The sequence below is a fragment of the Engystomops pustulosus genome, chromosome 7 (assembly GCF_040894005.1).
Source record: "Engystomops pustulosus chromosome 7, aEngPut4.maternal, whole genome shotgun sequence".
Taxonomy (NCBI): domain Eukaryota; kingdom Metazoa; phylum Chordata; class Amphibia; order Anura; family Leptodactylidae; genus Engystomops; species Engystomops pustulosus.
In genome coordinates, this window is record NC_092417.1 from 178,465,147 (window position 1) to 178,483,306 (window position 18,160).

General features: G+C 49.3%; 2 long non-coding RNA genes across 2 annotated transcripts in view; both read right to left on the reverse strand.

Moving 5' to 3' along the window:
* LOC140069077 (uncharacterized) overlaps positions 1–17,042 on the reverse strand; it is a 40,762-nt gene extending 23,720 nt beyond the window's left edge. The window contains exon 1 of the long non-coding RNA XR_011848710.1: positions 16,960–17,042. This is a non-coding gene — a long non-coding RNA (uncharacterized lncRNA). The remainder of the gene's footprint in view (positions 1–16,959) is intronic.
* Positions 17,043–17,414: 372 nt separating this feature from the next.
* Positions 17,415–18,160, reverse strand: part of LOC140069078 (uncharacterized) — a 30,809-nt gene continuing 30,063 nt past the window's right edge. The window contains exon 3 of the long non-coding RNA XR_011848711.1: positions 17,415–17,764. This is a non-coding gene — a long non-coding RNA (uncharacterized lncRNA). The remainder of the gene's footprint in view (positions 17,765–18,160) is intronic.

The window sequence follows — 18,160 nt, forward strand, 5'->3', positions numbered from 1 at the left end:
GTTGGTGAGGACCTGTGGAGCTCCTCTGGTGGGTTTAGTTCCAGAGAGAGGTGGTCACTGCCTATGTTCTGGCAGTTTTTGCTCTCAGATGTTGGTGAGCACCTGTGGAGCTCCTCTGGTTGGTTCAGGTCTAGAGAGCGGTGGTGACTGCCTATGCTCTGGAAGCTTCTGCTCTCAGATGTTGGTGAGGACCTGTGGAGCTCATCTGGTGGGTTTAGGTCCTAAGAGCGGTGTTGACTGCGTTTGTACTTGCAGCTTCTGCTCTAAGATGTTGGTGAGCACCTGTGGAGCTCCTCTGGTGGTTTAGGTATAAAGAGGAGTTGTCACTTTCTATGTTCTGACACCTTCTGCTCTCAGATGTTGATGAGAACACGTTGAGCTCCTCTGGTGGGTTTAGGTCTAGAAAGCGGTGGACACTTCCTATGTTCTGGCAGCTTCTGCTCTCAGCTGTTAAGGAGGGCCGGTGGAGCTCCTCTGGTGGGTTTAGGTCTAGAGAGCTGTGGTCACTGCCTATGTTCTGGCAGCTTCTGGTCTCAGATGTTGGTGAGGACCCATGGAGCTCCTCTGGTGGGTTTAGGTCTAGAGAGCACGGTGACTGCCTATGTTCTGGCAGCTTCTGGTCTCAGATTTTGGTGACAACCCGTGGAGCTTCTCTGGTGCATTTTGGTCTAAAGAGCGATGGTCACTGCCTATGTTCTGACACCTACTGCTCTCTAATGTTGATGAGGACCTGTGGAGCTCCTCTGGTAGGTTTAGCTCTAGAGAGCGGTGGTCACTGCCTATGTTCCGGCAGCTACTGCTCTCAGATGTTGGTGAGTGCCTATGGAGCTTCTCTGATGGGTTTAGATCTAAAGACCGCTGGTCACTGTCTATGTTCTGGCAGCTTCTGCTCTCAGATGTTGGTGGAGACCCGGGAAACTCCTCTGGTGTGCCTAGGTTTAGAGAGCTGTGGTCACTGCCTATGTTCTGGCAGCTTCTGCTCTCAGATGTTGCTGAGCACTTGTGGAGCTCCTCTAGTGGGTTTAGGTCTAGAGAGCGGTGGCCACTCCCTTTGTTCTGGCAGCTTCTGCTCTCAGAGTTGGTGAGGACCTGTGGAGCTCCTCTGGTGGGTTTAGGTCAAGAGAGCGGTGGCCACTCCCTTTGTTTTGGCAGCTTCTGCTCTCAGATGTTGATGAGGTCCCGTTGAGCTCCTCTGTTGGGTTTAGGTTTGGGGAGCGGTGGTGACTGCCTATGATCTGGCAGCTTCTGCTCTAAGATGTTGGTGAGGACCTGTGGAGCTCCTCTGGTGGGTTTAGGTCTAGAGAGTGGTAGTCACTGCCTATGTTCTGGCTATTTTTTAGCTCTCAGATGTTGGTGAGCACCTGTGTAGCTCCTCTGGGTGGTTTAGGTCTAGAGAGCGGTGGTGACTGCCCATGTTCTGGAAGCTTCTGCTCTCAGATGTTGGTGAGGACCTGTGGAGCTCATCTGGTGGGTTTAGGTCCTAAGAGCGGTGTTGACTGCGTTTGTACTTGCAGCTTCTGCCCTAAGATGTTGGTGAGCACCTGTGGAGCTCCTGTGGTGGTTTAGGTCTAAAGAGGAGTTGTCACTTTCTATGTTCTGACACCTTCTGCTCTCAGGTGTTGATGAGAACACGTTGAGCTCCTCTGGTGGGTTTAGGTCTAGAGAGCTGTGGTGACTGCCTATGTTCTGGCAGCTTCTGCTCTCAGATGTTGGTGAGGAACTGTGGAGCTCCTCTAGTGGGTTTACGTCTAGAGAGCGGTTGTCACTGCCTATGTTCTGGCACCTTCTGTTCTCAGATGTTGGTGAGGACCCATGGAGCTCCTCTGGTGGGTTTAGGTCTAAAGAGCGGTGTTGACTGCGTTTGTACTTGCAGCTTCTGCTCTCAGATGCTGGTGAGGACGAGCTCCTCTCGTGGGTTTAGGTCTAAATAGCGGTGGTCACTACATATGTTCTGGCAGCTTCTGCTCTCAGATGTTGGTGAGAACCCGTGGAGCTCCTGTGGCCTAGGTCTAGAGAGTGGTGGTCAATGCCTAGGTTCTGGCAGATTATGCTCTCAGATGTTGGTGAGGACCCGTGGAGCTCCTCCGGTGGGTTTAGTTCTTGAGTGCAGTGGTCACTGCCTATGTTCTGGCAGTTTCTGCTAACAGATGTTGGTGAGCACCTGTGGAGTTCCTCTGGAGGGTTTAGGTCTAGAGAGCGGTGGTCACTGTCTATGTTGTGGCAACTTCTGCTCTCAGATGTTGGTGAGGACCTGTGAACCTCCTCTGGTGGGTTTAGGTCTAGAGAGTGGTGGTGACTGCCTATGTTCTGGCACCTTCTGTTCTCAGATGTTGGTGAGGACCCGTGGAGCTCCTCTAGTGGGTTTAGGTCTAGAGAGTGGTGATGACTGCCTATGTTCTGGCACCATCTGTTCTCAGATGCTGGTGAGGACCCGTGGAGCTCCTCTGGTGGGTTTAGGTCTAAAGAGCGGTGTTGACTGCATTTGTACTTGCAGCTTCTGCTCTCAGATGCTGGTGAGGACCTGTGGATCTCCTCTCTTGGGTTTAGGTTTAAAGAGCGGTGTTGACTGCCTTTGTTTTGGCAACTTCTGCTCTCAGATGTATTCGAGGACCCGTGGAGCTTCTCGGGTGGATTTAGGTCTAGAGAGCAGTGGTGACTCCCTATGTTCTGGCAGCTTCTGCTCTCAGATGTTGGTGAGGACCTGTGGAGCTCCTCTGCTAGGTTAAGGTCTAGAGAGCGGTGGTCCCTGCCTATGTTCTGGCAGCTTCTGCTCTCAGATGTTGAAGAGGACCTGTGCAGCTGCCTTCAGGTAGTCCATTTGCAGTACTTGAAGGCACAGGATGCTACTTTTCAAGAGGACAAGCCCAGTGACTGAAGGTGCAAGAGGCAACCTTCAGAAGGTCTATGGATGCATGCTGAAGAAGCAAGACGCTACCCTCAGGCAGTCCATTTGCAGTGCTTGAAGGCGCAAGATGCTACTCTTCAAGCGGACAAGTCCAGTGACTGAAGGCGCAAGACGCAGCCTTCAGAAGGTCTATGGATGCATGCTGAAGAAGCAAGACGCTACCTTCAGGCAGTCCATTTGCAGTGCTTGAAGGCGCAAGACGCTACTCTTCAAGCGGACAAGTCCAGTGACTGAAGGTGCAAGACGCAGCCTTCAGAAGGTCTATGGATGCATGCTGAAGAAGCGAGACGCTACCTTCAGGCAGTCCATTTGCAGTGCTTGAAGGCGCAAGACGCTACTCTTCAAGCGGACAAGTCCAGTGACTGAAGGCGCAAGACGCAACCTTCAGAAGGTCTATGGATGCATGCTGAAGAAGCAAGACGGTAACTTCAGGCAGTCCATTTGCAGTGCTTGAAGGCGCAAGACGCTACTCTTCAAGCGGACAAGTCCAGTGACTGAAGGCGCAAGACGCAACCTTCAGAAGGTCTATGGATGCATGCTGAAGAAGCAAGACGCTAACTTCAGGCAGTCCATTTTCCAGTGCTTGAAGGCGCAAGACGCTACTCTTCAAGCGGACAAGTCCAGTGACTGAAGGCGCAAGACGCAACCTTCAGAAGGTCTATGGATGCATGCTGAAGAAGCGAGACGCTACCTTCAGGCAGTCCATTTGCAGTGCTTGAAGGCGCAAGACGCTACTCTTCAAGCGGACAAGTCCAGTGACTGAAGGCGCAAGACGCAACCTTCAGAAGGTCTATGGGTGCATGCTGAAGAAGCAAGACGCTAACTTCAGGCAGTCCATTTTCCAGTGCTTGAAGGCGCAAGACGCTACTCTTCAAGCGGACAAGTCCAGTGACTGAAGGCGCAAGACGCAACCTTCAGAAGGTCTATGGATGCATGCTGAAGAAGCGAGACGCTACCTTCAGGCAGTCCATTTGCAGTGCTTGAAGGCGCAAGACGCTACTCTTCAAGCGGACAAGTCCAGTGACTGAAGGCGCAAGACGCAACCTTCAGAAGGTCTATGGATGCATGCTGAAGAAGCAAGACGCTAACTTCAGGCAGTCCATTTTCCAGTGCTTGAAGGCGCAAGACGCTACTCTTCAAGCGGACAAGTCCAGTGACTGAAGGCGCAAGACGCAACCTTCAGAAGGTCTATGGATGCATGCTGAAGAAGCGAGACGCTACCTTCAGGCAGTCCATTTGCAGTGCTTGAAGGCGCAAGACGCTACTCTTCAAGCGGACAAGTCCAGTGACTGAAGGCGCAAGACGCAACCTTCAGAAGGTCTATGGGTGCATGCTGAAGAAGCAAGACGCTAACTTCAGGCAGTCCATTTTCCAGTGCTTGAAGGCGCAAGACGCTACTCTTCAAGCGGACAAGTCCAGTGACTGAAGGCGCAAGACGCAACCTTCAGAAGGTCTATGGATGCATGCTGAAGAAGCGAGACGCTACCTTCAGGCAGTCCATTTGCAGTGCTTGAAGGCGCAAGACGCTACTCTTCAAGCGGACAAGTCCAGTGACTGAAGGCGCAAGACGCAACCTTCAGAAGGTCTATGGATGCATGCTGAAGAAGCAAGACGCTAACTTCAGGCAGTCCATTTGCAGTGCTTGAAGGCGCAAGACGCTACTCTTCAAGCGGACAAGTCCAGTGACTGAAGGCGCAAGACGCAACCTTCAGAAGGTCTATGGGTGCATGCTGAAGAAGCAAGACGCTAACTTCAGGCAGTCCATTTTCCAGTGCTTGAAGGCGCAAGACGCTACTCTTCAAGCGGACAAGTCCAGTGACTGAAGGCGCAAGATGCAACCTTCAGAAGGTCTATGGATGCATGCTGAAGAAGCAAGACGCTACCTTCAGGCAGTCCATTTGCAGTGCTTGAAGGCGCAAGACGCTACTCTTCAAGCGGACAAGTCCAGTGACTGAAGGCGCAAGACAAAACCTTCAGAAGGTCTATGGGTGCATGCTGAAGAAGCAAGATGCTAACTTCATGCAGTCCATTTTCCAGTGCTTGAAGGCGCAAGACGCTACTCTTCAAGCGGACAAGTCCAGTGACTGAAGGCGCAAGACGCAACCTTCAGAAGGTCTATGGATGCATGCTGAAGAAGCAAGACGCTAACTTCAGGCAGTCCATTTGCAGTGCTTGAAGGCGCAAGACGCTACTCTTCAAGCGGACAAGTCCAGTGACTGAAGGCGCAAGACGCAACCTTCAGAAGGTCTATGGATGCATGCTGAAGAAGCAAGACGCTAACTTCAGGCAGTCCATTTTCCAGTGCTTGAAGGCGCAAGACGCTACTCTTCAAGCGGACAAGTCCAGTGACTGAAGGCGCAAGACGCAACCTTCAGAAGGTCTATGGATGCATGCTGAAGAAGCGAGACGCTACCTTCAGGCAGTCCATTTGCAGTGCTTGAAGGCGCAAGACGCTGCTCTTCAAGCGGACAAGTCCAGTGACTGAAGGCGCAAGACGCAACCTTCAGAAGGTCTATGGGTGCATGCTGAAGAAGCAAGACGCTAACTTCAGGCAGTCCATTTTCCAGTGCTTGAAGGCGCAAGACGCTACTCTTCAAGCGGACAAGTCCAGTGACTGAAGGCGCAAGACGCAACCTTCAGAAGGTCTATGGATGCATGCTGAAGAAGCGAGACGCTACCTTCAGGCAGTCCATTTGCAGTGCTTGAAGGCGCAAGACGCTACTCTTCAAGCGGACAAGTCCAGTGACTGAAGGCGCAAGACGCAACCTTCAGAAGGTCTATGGATGCATGCTGAAGAAGCAAGACGCTAACTTCAGGCAGTCCATTTGCAGTGCTTGAAGGCGCAAGACGCTACTCTTCAAGCGGACAAGTCCAGTGACTGAAGGCGCAAGACGCAACCTTCAGAAGGTCTATGGGTGCATGCTGAAGAAGCAAGACGCTAACTTCAGGCAGTCCATTTTCCAGTGCTTGAAGGCGCAAGACGCTACTCTTCAAGCGGACAAGTCCAGTGACTGAAGGCGCAAGATGCAACCTTCAGAAGGTCTATGGATGCATGCTGAAGAAGCAAGACGCTACCTTCAGGCAGTCCATTTGCATTGCTTGAAGGCGCAAGACGCTACTCTTCAAGCGGACAAGTCCAGTGACTGAAGGCGCAAGACAAAACCTTCAGAAGGTCTATGGGTGCATGCTGAAGAAGCAAGATGCTAACTTCATGCAGTCCATTTTCCAGTGCTTGAAGGCGCAAGACGCTACTCTTCAAGCGGACAAGTCCAGTGACTGAAGGCGCAAGATGCAACCTTCAGAAGGTCTATGGATGCATGCTGAAGAAGCAAGACGCTAACTTCAGGCAGTCCATTTGCAGTGCTTGAAGGCGCAAGACGCTACTCTTCAAGCGGACAAGTCCAGTGACTGAAGGCGCAAGACGCAACCTTCAGAAGGTCTATGGATGCATGCTGAAGAAGCGAGACGCTACCTTCAGGCAGTCCATTTTCCAGTGCTTGAAGGCGCAAGACGCTACTCTTCAAGCGGACAAGTCCAGTGACTGAAGGCGCAAGACGCAACCTTCAGAAGGTCTATGGATGCATGCTGAAGAAGCAAGACGCTAACTTCAGGCAGTCCATTTGCAGTGCTTGAAGGCGCAAGACGCTACTCTTCAAGCGGACAAGTCCAGTGACTGAAGGCGCAAGACGCAACCTTCAGAAGGTCTATGGATGCATGCTGAAGAAGCGAGACGCTACCTTCAGGCAGTCCATTTGCAGTGCATGAAGGCGCAAGACGCTACTCTTCAAGCGGACAAGTCCAGTGACTGAAGGCGCAAGACGCAACCTTCAGAAGGTCTATGGATGCATGCTGAAGAAGCAAGACGCTAACTTCAGGCAGTCCATTTGCAGTGCTTGAAGGCGCAAGACGCTACTCTTCAAGCGGACAAGTCCAGTTACTGAAGGCGCAAGACGCAACTTTCAGAAGGTCTATGGGTGCATGCTGAAGAAGCAAGATGCTAACTTCATGCAGTCCATTTTCCAGTGCTTGAAGGCGCAAGACGCTACTCTTCAAGCGGACAAGTCCAGTGACTGAAGGCGCAAGACGCAACCTTCAGAAGGTCTATGGATGCATGCTGAAGAAGCAAGACGCTAACTTCAGGCAGTCCATTTGCAGTGCTTGAAGGCGCAAGACGCTACTCTTCAAGCGGACAAGTCCAGTGACTGAAGGCGCAAGACGCAACCTTCAGAAGGTCTATGGGTGCATGCTGAAGAAGCAAGACGCTAACTTCAGGCAGTCCATTTTCCAGTGCTTGAAGGCGCAAGACGCTACTCTTCAAGCGGACAAGTCCAGTGACTGAAGGCGCAAGATGCAACCTTCAGAAGGTCTATGGATGCATGCTGAAGAAGCAAGACGCTACCTTCAGGCAGTCCATTTGCAGTGCTTGAAGGCGCAAGACGCTACTCTTCAAGCGGACAAGTCCAGTGACTGAAGGCGCAAGACGCAACCTTCAGAAGGTCTATGGGTGCATGCTGAAGAAGCAAGTTGCTAACTTCATGCAGTCCATTTTCCAGTGCTTGAAGGCGCAAGACGCTACTCTTCAAGCGGACAAGTCCAGTGACTGAAGGCGCAAGACGCAACCTTCAGAAGGTCTATGGATGCATGCTGAAGAAGCAAGACGCTAACTTCAGGCAGTCCATTTGCAGTGCTTGAAGGCGCAAGACGCTACTCTTCAAGCGGACAAGTCCAGTGACTGAAGGCGCAAGACGCAACCTTCAGAAGGTCTATGGGTGCATGCTGAAGAAGCAAGACGCTAACTTCAGGCAGTCCATTTTCCAGTGCTTGAAGGCGCAAGACGCTACTCTTCAAGCGGACAAGTCCAGTGACTGAAGGCGCAAGACGCAACCTTCAGAAGGTCTATGGATGCATGCTGAAGAAGCAAGACGCTAACTTCAGGCAGTCCATTTGCAGTGCTTGAAGGCGCAAGACGCTACTCTTCAAGCGGACAAGTCCAGTGACTGAAGGCACAAGACGCAACCTTCAGAAGGTCTATGGATGCATGCTGAAGAAGCAAGACGCTAACTTCAGGCAGTCCATTTTCCAGTGCTTGAAGGCGCAAGACGCTACTCTTCAAGCGGACAAGTCCAGTGACTGAAGGCGCAAGACGCAACCTTCAGAAGGTCTATGGATGCATGCTGAAGAAGCGAGACGCTACCTTCAGGCAGTCCATTTGCAGTGCTTGAAGGCGCAAGACGCTACTCTTCAAGCGGACAAGTCCAGTGACTGAAGGCGCAAGACGCAACCTTCAGAAGGTCTATGGATGCATGCTGAAGAAGCAAGACGCTAACTTCAGGCAGTCCATTTGCAGTGCTTGAAGGCGCAAGACGCTACTCTTCAAGCGGACAAGTCCAGTGACTGAAGGCGCAAGACGCAACCTTCAGAAGGTCTATGGGTGCATGCTGAAGAAGCAAGACGCTAACTTCAGGCAGTCCATTTTCCAGTGCTTGAAGGCGCAAGACGCTACTCTTCAAGCGGACAAGTCCAGTGACTGAAGGCGCAAGATGCAACCTTCAGAAGGTCTATGGATGCATGCTGAAGAAGCAAGACGCTACCTTCAGGCAGTCCATTTGCATTGCTTGAAGGCGCAAGACGCTACTCTTCAAGCGGACAAGTCCAGTGACTGAAGGCGCAAGACAAAACCTTCAGAAGGTCTATGGGTGCATGCTGAAGAAGCAAGATGCTAACTTCATGCAGTCCATTTTCCAGTGCTTGAAGGCGCAAGACGCTACTCTTCAAGCGGACAAGTCCAGTGACTGAAGGCGCAAGATGCAACCTTCAGAAGGTCTATGGATGCATGCTGAAGAAGCAAGACGCTAACTTCAGGCAGTCCATTTGCAGTGCTTGAAGGCGCAAGACGCTACTCTTCAAGCGGACAAGTCCAGTGACTGAAGGCGCAAGACGCAACCTTCAGAAGGTCTATGGATGCATGCTGAAGAAGCGAGACGCTACCTTCAGGCAGTCCATTTTCCAGTGCTTGAAGGCGCAAGACGCTACTCTTCAAGCGGACAAGTCCAGTGACTGAAGGCGCAAGACGCAACCTTCAGAAGGTCTATGGATGCATGCTGAAGAAGCAAGACGCTAACTTCAGGCAGTCCATTTGCAGTGCTTGAAGGCGCAAGACGCTACTCTTCAAGCGGACAAGTCCAGTGACTGAAGGCGCAAGACGCAACCTTCAGAAGGTCTATGGATGCATGCTGAAGAAGCGAGACGCTACCTTCAGGCAGTCCATTTGCAGTGCATGAAGGCGCAAGACGCTACTCTTCAAGCGGACAAGTCCAGTGACTGAAGGCGCAAGACGCAACCTTCAGAAGGTCTATGGATGCATGCTGAAGAAGCAAGACGCTAACTTCAGGCAGTCCATTTGCAGTGCTTGAAGGCGCAAGACGCTACTCTTCAAGCGGACAAGTCCAGTTACTGAAGGCGCAAGACGCAACTTTCAGAAGGTCTATGGGTGCATGCTGAAGAAGCAAGATGCTAACTTCATGCAGTCCATTTTCCAGTGCTTGAAGGCGCAAGACGCTACTCTTCAAGCGGACAAGTCCAGTGACTGAAGGCGCAAGACGCAACCTTCAGAAGGTCTATGGATGCATGCTGAAGAAGCAAGACGCTAACTTCAGGCAGTCCATTTGCAGTGCTTGAAGGCGCAAGACGCTACTCTTCAAGCGGACAAGTCCAGTGACTGAAGGCGCAAGACGCAACCTTCAGAAGGTCTATGGGTGCATGCTGAAGAAGCAAGACGCTAACTTCAGGCAGTCCATTTTCCAGTGCTTGAAGGCGCAAGACGCTACTCTTCAAGCGGACAAGTCCAGTGACTGAAGGCGCAAGATGCAACCTTCAGAAGGTCTATGGATGCATGCTGAAGAAGCAAGACGCTACCTTCAGGCAGTCCATTTGCAGTGCTTGAAGGCGCAAGACGCTACTCTTCAAGCGGACAAGTCCAGTGACTGAAGGCGCAAGACGCAACCTTCAGAAGGTCTATGGGTGCATGCTGAAGAAGCAAGTTGCTAACTTCATGCAGTCCATTTTCCAGTGCTTGAAGGCGCAAGACGCTACTCTTCAAGCGGACAAGTCCAGTGACTGAAGGCGCAAGACGCAACCTTCAGAAGGTCTATGGATGCATGCTGAAGAAGCAAGACGCTAACTTCAGGCAGTCCATTTGCAGTGCTTGAAGGCGCAAGACGCTACTCTTCAAGCGGACAAGTCCAGTGACTGAAGGCGCAAGACGCAACCTTCAGAAGGTCTATGGGTGCATGCTGAAGAAGCAAGACGCTAACTTCAGGCAGTCCATTTTCCAGTGCTTGAAGGCGCAAGACGCTACTCTTCAAGCGGACAAGTCCAGTGACTGAAGGCGCAAGACGCAACCTTCAGAAGGTCTATGGATGCATGCTGAAGAAGCAAGACGCTAACTTCAGGCAGTCCATTTGCAGTGCTTGAAGGCGCAAGACGCTACTCTTCAAGCGGACAAGTCCAGTGACTGAAGGCACAAGACGCAACCTTCAGAAGGTCTATGGATGCATGCTGAAGAAGCAAGACGCTAACTTCAGGCAGTCCATTTTCCAGTGCTTGAAGGCGCAAGACGCTACTCTTCAAGCGGACAAGTCCAGTGACTGAAGGCGCAAGACGCAACCTTCAGAAGGTCTATGGATGCATGCTGAAGAAGCGAGACGCTACCTTCAGGCAGTCCATTTGCAGTGCTTGAAGGCGCAAGACGTTACTACTCTTCAAGCGGACAAGTCCAGTGACTGAAGGCGCAAGATGCAACCTTCAGAAGGTCTATGGATGCATGATGAAGAAGCGAGACGCTACTCTTCAAGAGGACAAGACCGGTGGGTAAAAGTCCAATAATGGTGTCGTACTACGGAGGTAGCAGGAGACTTGCTTGGAGAATCAGGGAAGGAGCTGTCTATATATTGACCATAGAGTTCCTACTTTATGCATGACAAACTGTTGAAGAGTCTGCTGATCCAGCTCTCTCTGGTCTCTGTGATGATAGGATAATATTGCTTTGACCATGCTGGACATACGTAGCTGAACTGCTGAAACTTCCTCTGTGGGATTCTTCTTCTGAGGATTGGTTCAGCGTAGTGCAGGGATTCTTCAGTATTCAGGTCAAGACGGAGTCTCCTCAGGACGAATGGTGGTTCCATTCTCCTGGCCTCCACATCTTCCCAGTTTATATCGGAGAAGAATGGATGTGTACGGACATCTCCACTGACTCCCAGGCGCTGGTACTGGTCTTTACACAACAGGCCTTCCAAGATGCTGACTTGGTCGGGAGTTAGAGACTCTGGGAAGACTGGAGTATGATGGAGGACAGCTTGCTCACGTTCTCTACGAGTAGTTCCAGGGAATGCACTCTGTGATGTGAGGAGTCTGTAGAGGATCATGCCAATGGCAAAGTAGTCAGCTCCTCTCCCATGGGGCAAGCCGAGAATCAGTTCTGGGGCTGCATATCCAGGGTGACCTCTGCAACGGCTTTTAGTACCATTGAATGCATCAGTCACAGCAAGGCCAAAGTCAGTGATTTTTATGTGGCCTTCAGTGGTCAGGAGTATGTTATTTAGCTTTAGGTCACGATGGAGAATTCCTTGCTTGTGTAGGAACTCTACACCACAGACCACTTCTGCTGCGATGAATTTTACAGTTGCGATGTCAGGACGAAGTCCTCGGAAGAAATGATTCAAGTCCCCTCTATCAGCCAGCTCCATCACGTAATAGACAAAGTTCCTGGTGTGGAAAGCAGCCAGGCCATGGATGAGATACGGGCTTCCATGTGACATCTGGAGGATTTGATGCTCTACAAGACTGAAGCGATGTGTTGTATAAACTGCTTTGTCCATCACTTTGATGGCGACACGCTCTTTGAGGAAGTTGTCTGTCGCAAAGTAGACATTTCCAAAGCCTCCTTGACCCAGTTTCTGGTGGAAGTTGAAGCACCCAAGTGATAAGGGCACTGTGGCAGCTGATGGTCCTGCAGAAGCGCTGGCTTCTTCCACTGAGGTTACGGCTTTGATGGTTTTAATGTCCTGGCACCTTCTGCTTTTAGATGATGACATAGACTGCATGACGCATAGCTCCTCTGGTGTGTTAGTGTCTAGAGAGCTGGAGTCAGGGCAGGCATCCTGCACAGGTCTGGATTTTCTGTTAGATGACGGATCATCTATAAAGAACATTCTGCTTTTAGATGGTGACACAGACCTGCAGAGCTCCTCTGGTGGGTTAGTGTCTAGAGAGCTGGAGTCAGGGCGGGCATCCTGCACAGGTCTGGATTTTCTGTTAGATTGCGGATCATCTATAAAGAACATTCTGCTTTTAGATGGTGACACAGACCTGCAGAGCTCCTCTGGTGGGTTAGTGTCTAGAGAGCTGGAGTCAGGGTGGGCATCCTGCACAGGTCTGGATTTTCTGTTAGATTGCGGATCATCTATAAAGAACATTCTGCTTTTAGATGATGGCTCAGACCTTCGGAGCTCCTCTCCTGTCTCAGGGTCTGCGTAGCTTTGGTCAATGGAGATGTTCCAGCCGCCGCTGCTCTCAGATGATGACACAGACCTTTGGAGCATCTCTGTTAGGTTTAGGTCTAGAGAGCGGTGGTCACTGCCTATGTTCTGGCAGCTTCTGCTCTCTAATGTTGGCGAGGACCTGTGAAGCTCCTCTGGTGTGTTAGTGTCTAGAGAGCTGGAGTCAGGGTGGGCATCCTGCACAGGTTTGGATTTTCTGGCAATCTTTCTGCTCGAAGTGTTAGCAGTGTTCCCCCCATATTTGTTAGATGACGGATCACCTATAAAGAACATTCTGCTTTTAGATGATGACACAGACCTGCGGAGCTCCTCTCCTGTCTCAGGGTCTGCGTAGCTTTGGTCAATGGAGATGTTCCAGCCGCCGCTGCTCTCAGATGATGACACAGACCTTTGGAGCATCTCTGGTGGGTTTAGGTCTAGAGAGCGGTGGTCACTGCCTATGTTCTGGCAGCTTCTGCTCTCAGATGTTGGTGAGGACCTGTGAAGCTCCTCTGGTGTGTTAATGTCTAGAGAGCTGGAGTCAAGGCGGGCATCCTGCACAGGTCTGGATTTTCTCATACCTCTGGTGTCCACCATGTGGCTGGGTCCTGGGATCTCACTAGCAGGGTCTTCCTTGATGTGGTAGGTCCCTCTTTGGTTGAGACTAGAGATCCATCTCCACGGTTTCAGGATCCAGGCTAAGAACTTGCGCTTTTTACCTCTCTTGGATTTCTTCTTCCCTGGTTCCTTCTCTTCCTCTGGTTCTCCATCCTCAGTGTTAATGTTCTCCAGTGGGTTTCCTCCATGTCAGTTGTCCTCCTCCTGTGCACCACAGTCCTGGGTGTACAGGGTATCCAAGCCTTGGAGCTGCTCCTGGGTGTTGTCCTCCAGGATGGGCGGCTCTACAGGGCTGGTCATGGTAGATGTTGCACCATTATACTCATTGTATATGGCATCCTCCAAGCCTTGGAGCTGCTCCTGGGTGTTTTCATCCAGGATGGGTGGCTCTACAGGGCTGGTCATGGTAGATGTTGCACCATTATACTCATTGTATATGGCATCCTCCAAGCCTTGGAGCTGCTCCTGGGTGTTTTCCTCCAGGATGGGCGGCTCTACAGGGCTGGTCATGGTAGATGTTGCACCATTATACTCATTGTATATGGCATCCTCCAAGCCTTGGAGCTGCTCCTGGGTGTTGTCCTCCAGGATGGGCGGCTCTACAGGGCTGGTCATGGTAGATGTTGCACCATTATACTCATTGTATATGGCATCCTCCAAGCCTTGGAGCTGCTCCTGGGTGTTGTCCTCCAGGATGGGTGGCTCTACAGGGCTGGTCATGGTAGATGTTGCACCATTATACTCATTGTATATGGCATCCTCCAAGCCTTGGAGCTGCTCCTGGGTGTTTTTCTCCAGGATGGGCGGCTCTACAGGGCTGGTCATGGTAGATGTTGCACCATTATACTCATTGTATATGGCATCCTCCAAGCCTTGGAGCTGCTCCTGGGTGTTGTCCTCCAGGATGGGCGGCTCTACAGGGCTGGTAATGGTAGATGTTGCATCCTTATACTCATTGTATATGGCATCCTCCAAGCCTTTGAGTTGCTCCTGGATCTGGTCATACTCGTCCAGGATGGCTTGCTCCATAAGGCTAGTAGGAGATGTTGCTCTCTCCATGGCTCAGGAGAGAATGAGCAGGTGGGCACTGCGCGCAGGCTTTTATACCCTGGTGAGTGGGCGGGGCTAAGCTATCTTGCTCCTGATTGGTCAGTTATCTACGTGGCATTGTGACATCATCAGCCATGGTGGGCGGTTCTATGTCATTGTGACATCATCAGCCATGGTGGGAGGTTCTATGTCATTGTGACATCATCAGCCATGGTGAGAGGTTCTATGTCATTGTGACATCATCAGCCATGGTGGGCGGTTCTATGTCATTGTGACATCATCAGCCATGGTGGGAGGTTCTATGTCATTGTGACATCATCAGCCATGGTGTGAGGTTCTATGTCATTGTGACATCATCAGCCATGGTGGGAGGTTCTATGTTATTGTGACATCATCAGCCACGGTGGGAGGTTCTATGTCACTGTAACATCATCAGCCATGGTGGGAGGTTCTATGTCACTGTAACATCATCAGCCATGGTGGGAGGTTCTATGTCACTGTAACATCGTCAGGACTTCATCAGCCATGGTGGGAGGTTCTATGTCACTGTGACATCATCAGCCATGGTGGGAGGTTCTATGTCACTGTGACATCATCAGCCATGGTGGGAGTTTCTACGTCACTGTGACATTATCAGCCATGGCCAGGATACTACATTTACATCAATATAATATAGATTCTATGTTGTATGTGATTACATATATTTATAGTCATGAGAAAAAAAAACTTTTTTTCATAATTCTGCATAAATTTGACCTGACAGTGCTACAATGTTTAAGAGCATTTGGAATGAAAGTGACCTCTCGTTAGCAGAAAGAATCAAAGGTCGAGACTGGCCTTTACTGAGGAGCAGTTTGTGTTGAGGAGAAGTGGTGCACAGGTTTAGGGACGAAAGAAAGATTCATTTATTTGGATTTTATGTTCATCAAAAAACTCGTAAAGACTGAACCCAAAGTGTGCAAAGAAGTCAGTGATATGTGGTGCAGGAAGTGTCATGGTTTGCGGAATGTTTTCTGCAGCAGGACCTCTCATAAAGCTACATGGCAGAGGGAATACAAGTATCAGAACCTTCTTCTACAACACACGGCTCCTTCCTAGTGCGATTCACTCGATCAGCAGCAATTTCCATGCTGGGTAAAGCCCCATCACACAGAAAAACAGGTAAATCAAGTTTTTTTGTAAAATAAAATTTTTATGTTGATACTTTGTAGTTGTGTAGAACCCTGTTGTAGTGACCTGGAGACCCCGTACATCCATCACATGTTCATTAATGGAGATGATATTATTCCTGTAAAAATCCAGAGATCAGAACTTGTTCTGTAGTTTTTTTTTATCTCCAGTGTATAAAACACACATATACATTATACACACATATACATTATACACACACGTACAAAAGAATATACACAATATACATACACAGGAGATTGAAGAAGGCTCCAGGCCATAGGAGCCGAAACATAGCTGTTTTGCACATGTTGGAATAAACCAGTACTTTGCTTCACAACTTTGGAGTGCTGCCATATTTCTTCATCATATTATATATAAAATAGGTTCTGGAGGTTTGTTCTTAAGTTGAATTTGTATGTAAGTCGGAACTGTATATTTTATAATTGTAGCCCAAGACAAATTAATAAAGCTTAATTGCAGACACCTGTGATAACTGTTATAGCTGTTTATTGTAGGCTAAGGCACTGGACATTACCAACATCTAGGGGTCTGTTTGTAACTAGGGGTCGTCTGTAAGTCGGGGACCGCTAAATATATATATATATGGGTCGGGGTTTCATGAATATTCAGAACATATGAAAACTGTATTTCTTATTTTATCCCAGAAGACGGATGACTATATGTATATATAATGGTATTAAAATGTGTGAAATAAATGGGGAAAAATAAAAATAATAAATGAATAAAAAATCCTGGACTTGTATTATATACACAAGAATTAATGAGATGGACACAACATCCCATATTTGCTGGGACCATCATGAATTGAGTGGGGGTCCTGGATACACTGATGTAGGGGGCAGGTTGAGATTTTGACCTGCTGCAACATTAAAGGGACGGACTGAAAGTGTTAAATAACCCCCCATAAAAAGCCCCCGCGTCTGTCTACAGGTGGTCTCTGGTAATGACTCAAAGTGGAGCCGAGCTGCAATCCCGCATGTGACCTGAGGACGGGTGTGGCGCCACATCGAGAAAAACGGGCGTCCATTGTCACCCCATAAGGGGTTTGACCAATTATCTTAAATCAAAGTGGTCAAAAATGCATGCGTGTTTTGACGGACTGCTTAGCGTGTGGCATCATCCTAAATGTACAGATGGAACAGAATCCGTCCAGGAAGAGAAGAGCGCAGCGTCCCGGACTTAATGAAGTCATTTGGGGAGATTTATCAGAAACATCTGAGAGCAGAACCGTTCTAGTTGTCCATTGCAACCAATCAGAGCTCAGCTTCCATTTTCCCACAGCTGTTTATAAAATGAAAGCTGAGCTCTGATTGGTTTCCATGGGAAACCAGAACAGTTTTACCTCAGACGCTGAAGCTTTAAAAACAAAAATGAAAAAAATAACCCAGTTTGGTTTTGTGTATTCAGATCTATATGTCTCCATGGTTACAGACTACCAACAAGCCCCATGTTGTCTGATTAAACATTCATGTGTTTTTTCAGGTACAGATTCAGTCCAGAAACATAAAAGTACAGAGAGAAGTCACCACGACCCATCCGACTACATTGAGGGACTGTTTGTAGTCTGTAACCACGGAGACGCAGTCATTACCGCCACACAGCTGCCTAATACTGTGAGATTTATGTAAATCCAAATCACCCCATTCATAGATTTACCTGTAAGTAAACGCAGGTAGGTAGCAAAATATTGGGGGAGATTTATCAGAAGTCTCTTAGAGCAGAGCTGTTCTAGTTACCCATGGTAACCAATCAGAGCTCAGCTTTCATTTTCCCACAGCTGTTTATAAAATTACAGCTGAGCTCTGATTGGTTTCCATGGGCAACTAGAACAGTTTTACCTCAGAAACTTAAGATAAATCTCCCCCATTGTATTCAGATCCCCAAACTGAGCCTCAACCAATCACAGCATGGCTTTCATTTTAGTTTCTGCACTGTGATTGGTTTCCGTCTCAGAATGGTGCTATGTCTCCATGACAACACTTTCCATAGGATTCTCCCATTATACTACAGCCTCAGGCTTCGGGCCTACATCTCCCAGTGATCTCTAATACTGGGAAGAATAGGAAGAGTCTCACACTTTGGGTTCTAATAAGTTAATCTTTATTATTAATCCATCCTATAAGGTTTGTTCTCTCCTGTGGCGGGAGTACACGGCCGCTCCGGACCCCCCACTATCAGATCACAACGTGCGGCCCCTCACACTAGGGCAGAGTTCATTGGGTTTTCCAGGTTGGTTCGGAAACGATCCAGGAACATGGATGCCAGATCATCGCTGACCAGGCGGCCGTCACTGGACAGGGTCACATTCAGCATCTCCTTCCTCTTCACCTCCGGGTTCCCCTCTTCATCTTCCTCTAGAGCCAACTCTGTCCTGGAGCGTCCCACCGCCAGGATACAGGACTGCGGGGGGTTAATGACTGCGCTGAACCCCGTGATGCCGTACATGCCAAGGTTAGAGATGCTGCACCCCCAAAGGAAGAAAAAATTTATAATTTTTCACTCGTCTAAGAGTTATTTTTTATATAAAACACCACCGTTTTGTTTATGCAGCTCCAGTGCGAGCCTATGCATGTAGCTAAGTTTAACTAGACTCTTACAAGCTCAAACATGAACTTAAGTCTGTGGATTTTGTGGTGTTAAATATCAATTTAAAGCTTCTTACACTGTATTTAATGCATTATGTACGTGTTGTCATAGTAACAGACTACAAACATTAGAAGTGTAGTCTGATTCCACCTTTAGGAGTTATTTCATGGAGAAAATGGTGAAAACACCACATGACCGCAGGATAATACCACAGACATGGTCAGGAATGAAGGAAAGTAGCTTTGCAGAGGAGCTGTGTATACAAAACGGC